General features: G+C 37.6%; 1 pseudogene; it reads right to left on the bottom strand.

The window, feature by feature from the left end:
- Positions 1-2,364: 2,364 nt before the first annotated feature.
- On the bottom strand, positions 2,365-3,130 carry LOC150008892 (1-acyl-sn-glycerol-3-phosphate acyltransferase gamma pseudogene; annotated as a pseudogene).
- Between the last annotated feature and the right edge of the window lie 1,551 nt (positions 3,131-4,681).

Genomic DNA, 4,681 nt, shown 5'->3' with positions numbered 1-4,681 from the left:
CTTTTTGTTTCACAATGGAAAAGGTTTGCTCTATAGAAAAGTCCAAATCAGACATAGTTCTCAAGCTAATTATCTCAGGGCTTATATAGAAATATTATACATAATATTTCCTAAAGGAGATTTAACTTAATTTTTTTTTTTGGTTCGGGTTTCCATGAAAGTCTTAAGGCCTCTGCCCAAGATGACTAGGGTTCTAGTCTAAAATTGGCCACCAACTCATAATGTGTGTTTAGGCAAATCACTTACTTGTTCCCTCTGGGACTCCATTCCCCTTCTGTAAACTAGTGTTCTGGACTAGATGATTGCCAGGTTCTCTTCCAGTTCTAACTCTGTGTAACTTGTTTGACTTTCAGCCTTGTGCATAATCTGAATTTGAATTAATGAGGGAAGGAGAAGGTAGTCTCTCAATGTCTTTAGTATTTCCCCCCTCTCCACCTCTCTCATCCTCTGCCTCCCCACACTACTCTTGTTCTTTGACTTTAAAAGAACTTCAGAAGGCCTTTCCCTTGAGAAATCAACATGTCACATCCTAGGAGAGCTGGGATTCTGCCATGACTCCTTGTGGGAAATACTTCAGACGTGGGTGAGAGAAGGAAGAGGGAATCACAATAAAGGCATGGGGGTAGAGAACCTTTGGTTCTGAGGATTTGTAATTGTCCTTAACTCACATAGACTGAATTCTTGCCTGCCTATCTACCAGGCCCTTGTGTAAGAACATTCTGCCATAAAATGTTAACAGTGGGAGTGAACTTCACCAGGTTTAACGATTCACTGATTGTAAAAAATGTTTTACCTAGACTAACAATGAGTTTGCATAATATTTCTGGACCCTATACCCACTGACCTGGAAGGAGGCCCCCCAGAAGTGCACAAGGGAAGCAGGCTAGAATTTATATTTATCTAACCAGATAATCAGTGAACTAAAAGGTCATTTAATGTGCATTATATACTTTGTAGGGTATCCATAGTCAGGATTAAAACCATGTGTACTGCTGTCTACTTCTGAGCACCTTCTCTGAAGATCAATCCATACAATGCCCAGGGATGCAAGCCACACTCATTTTATAGTCAGTGCAAACAAACATAATTAAGGAGGCAGATTTACTTCACAAATTATCTAATGCTTTCTGCATTAAAATAGAAATGACTTCTGGCTGCTCCCATTTAGTCATGTGAATCATTGTTAAGTTCAGATCTGATTTTCCTGGAAAAACAAGTTTGAAGCTCAACAGGTTGGATCTAGTCTCCCATCCCCATGTTCCTCATAGTGACAGGTAATTTATGGAGATTACTGTCTCAGAATTTTAAATACCACATTCTTAAGATTAGAGGCAAGATAATCTCATGCAGATAAGATTGTAAGTAAAACAGTTTGAGAAGTGGTTCTCCACTGAGCAGAAACTCAGAGGATTTTTGAATCAAATATTTTTGTTATGTAGAAAGAAGAAACTTGCAGTTGTATTTTTTTTTTAATTAGGAGGAAATAAAATAGCTGCAAAATTTTCCATTAAAGTTGTATTTTAATACATTCTTGCCAAGATAGAAGGACTTCTATAAACTGAGTAACATTTTTTTTTTTTTGAGTAACATTCTTAATCTGCACTGAATTGCATGTTATGTCATCTTCTGTTCCTTGCTCTGTCTTAGCACTAAAAGGGGACTAGTGTTCAAAGTCCTACTTATCTCACACTACAACAAAAATTTAGTCCGCAGTAGCTGATACTTTTTTGTGAGCAAAGACAGTTTAGGTTGCAAATATTCTTTTAGAAAATATTTTTAAAAATCAGTAAAATATGAAAATGGGACCTAGAAGGATGATTTTATGAAACAGGATTTGAAGATAATTTAAGAATATTAAACACATCCTTTATAATAGCCATTCTTATTAAATATTTTTATTCATTTTAGATCTAAAAATTCAACTAGCATGTCAGTGTCCTTTATTTTTTATCTTAAGGGTGTTAACATATTTAAAGTTAAGTTCAGTTTATTTAAATAATATTTAAGTTTAGAATTAATACTTAGATTCGTAAATATGTTCTTTTAGTTTAAAAATTGTTTTAAAAATATTTGAAGTTTAATTTTACAAGCAATAGATGGATACATTTTCCTGGTAAATATTATAACTCTAGCAATATGGATAAATCCTTTACTAGTATCTGAATCTACCTCTAATCCTTCTTAGTGTATGTCCTTCCAGATAACTACTTTTTTTTTTCTTTACTCTTGGATCAAGTTTATTGGTTAATATTAGTCACCAGTTAATAAGAAAAATAGTTTCTAAGTGTCTTTCTTCCTCTCTGTGTGTGTTGTTCTGCTTTAATTGAGTTAATCGGACACCACCGTCAGATTATGTGTGTTCAGTCACAGCCATTAATTACTTCTTTTTCTTAAATTCTTGGTTTCCATAGCTGGAGCCTTTTTCTATTTCAGTTACTCCTATTAGTCGGCGGACTCCAAAGGAAGCTGCCCCAACAAAGCCCAGGAATGTCAAGATCACGAGGGGAGATCCACTTGCAAAGACACCCAAGACAAAGCTGAACAGGGGAGACAGGAGAACCGTGACCCAGAAAAGGAAGTTCAGGAGCATCCAGGGCCGTTGGACAGGTTTGAATGGCTGCCCTGGAAACATGCCCTTCTGGCTGTTACATCTCCTGCAAGGCATCCTTCTCCTGGTACAGTTTATGAAGCCAGTGAGCCGCTTCCTTTTCATCCAGTGGGATCTCTTCCAGAGGAAACCTCCTCACACACATATCCGCCTCGTACTTCTTCCCACAGAGGATCCCGAGCAAAGATGGGTTCTTGGTTCCCCGGAAATTCAGCGTGACACCACAGACAGCGACAATTGTCCCACGCAGGCACTGGACCGCGGTGGTGGAGGCCTTGGTACGAGGCAGCAGGTGGTTTTGAGGGTGGGCAGCCCCTTGGAGGCGGCCACCTCCATGCTGACACGGTGCTGCTTCTCCGTGAAGCGCATATCCTCGCAGTACAGGAGAAACCACATGTACTCAGGGTAGTCGGCCAGGCACCTCAGCCCTTCGATGACAGTGTCCGGGTCCTCCTGCCACTTCCTCTTGCAGAACACAATCTCCAGGAAGTACCATGTCCAGCCGATGAGGGGCACAAACATATTTCCTTCAGAAAGTATAGAGCATTTTGAAGTATTTTAACATAACTGCTATGAAGTGACTGTGTCATTCCATAGCTTGCTTCTTCACTTAGTAATATGTCTTGAAGAGTTTTCCCTGTGAGCACATATAATTAGCTTCACTAATGTAAGCTGCTCCTTAGTATTTCAAGGAATAGGTATTAAAATTTATTTTCTGCTCTAATTTAATAGACATTTAGATCGTTTCCATTTTGTTTACAATGACAAAGAATGCTACAATAAATTGTATGCCTCTTCATAACTGTTGGATCTGAACAGCATCTTAAACAGTTTCTCTTCTCTTTTAAAGCTTTGGCACAGCCAAGGCTAAGTCGCTTAATGTATAACTCTTCATTGCCAAGCCTCTAACAAGGCATTCTCCCAAACAAAGACCATTCTCACTGAGAAGCATTTTGAGGACAGCTGCTAAAGTAATGAAATCCAACTTATTTTGTTTATGTCCTAAGTGCTTGGCACCCAGAATAGCAAATTGTTGGTATTCGATGTGTTTTCCTTGAATGAGTAAATGATGTATTTCAGGCACAAAACGCATTGCACTAGGAAGGAGAGGACCTAGGCTTTTGTAAAGACTTGGGTTTGTGATCCTAGATATGGGACAAATTGCTTCCAGCTTTTTCTTCCTCCTCAGAAGAGAGATGGTAAGCAAGGAGATTTCAAAGGTCTTGACCATTGCTCTACCTTGTAGTTCTTTTTGTTTTGAGGGGGCTGTAGGCGTTTTCCATGGTGCTGTAAATTTTGATAGATGCTAAGGATGTATTTGATTATATCATAATTTATGTAATTTTCAGATTATTAAAATGTAGCAAAAATTTAAATATATGTTTATAAATTTATTTCTAAAGTGTGGGTAATATAAAAAAGTCAGAACTTGAGGTAATCTGTCACACTAAAAGGACATATTTATGAATCTAGGTATTAATCCTAAATACTAAAGACAGAAAATACAGATCTCTAGGCATGAAAGGAAAAATGATAATGATCATTTCTTAGGAAATTTTATATTTTTTTAAAGTAAGGAATCTGTGATTAAATCACCATTTTCAAAAGAAATGTTTATATTGAACTTGAGACAGTAAGTTGTTTATTAGATGTTTCCTTTATTCTCTTAGACTCTCATGTTTTGATTACTTAAGAAGTTATCTGCACTGGTCCTAGTGAGTGGGCTTGGTTGGTTGGAGCATCATTCCGTAGACCAAAGGTCGCAGGTTCCATTACCGGCCAGTCGTGGCATGTATGGGAGCCAACTGATTAATATTTCTCCCTCTCTCTCTCTTCCTTCCTCTCTCTCTTGAGCAAAAAGAGATAAAAAGGACTCAAGGGCATGGACAACAGTGTGGTAATGGCAGGAGCAAGGGGGATATAAGGGGGTTGAATGGTAATGGGAAAAAATTCAATAAAAATTTTTGTAAAAAGAATGTACCTACACTGTTTCTTCTTTAAAAAAAAAAAAAATCAAATGCACCTAATTGCTACATACTAAAAGATTCCATAATACTTTCTGTTTCAAATAAG

The sequence above is a fragment of the Furipterus horrens genome, unplaced genomic scaffold (assembly GCF_987537825.1).
Source record: "Furipterus horrens unplaced genomic scaffold, mFurHor1.1.pri manual_scaffold_5, whole genome shotgun sequence".
In the NCBI taxonomy this organism is placed as follows: domain Eukaryota; kingdom Metazoa; phylum Chordata; class Mammalia; order Chiroptera; family Furipteridae; genus Furipterus; species Furipterus horrens.
Note: the sequence above shows the minus strand (reverse complement) of the source record. Positions and strands in the feature narration are given on the sequence as shown.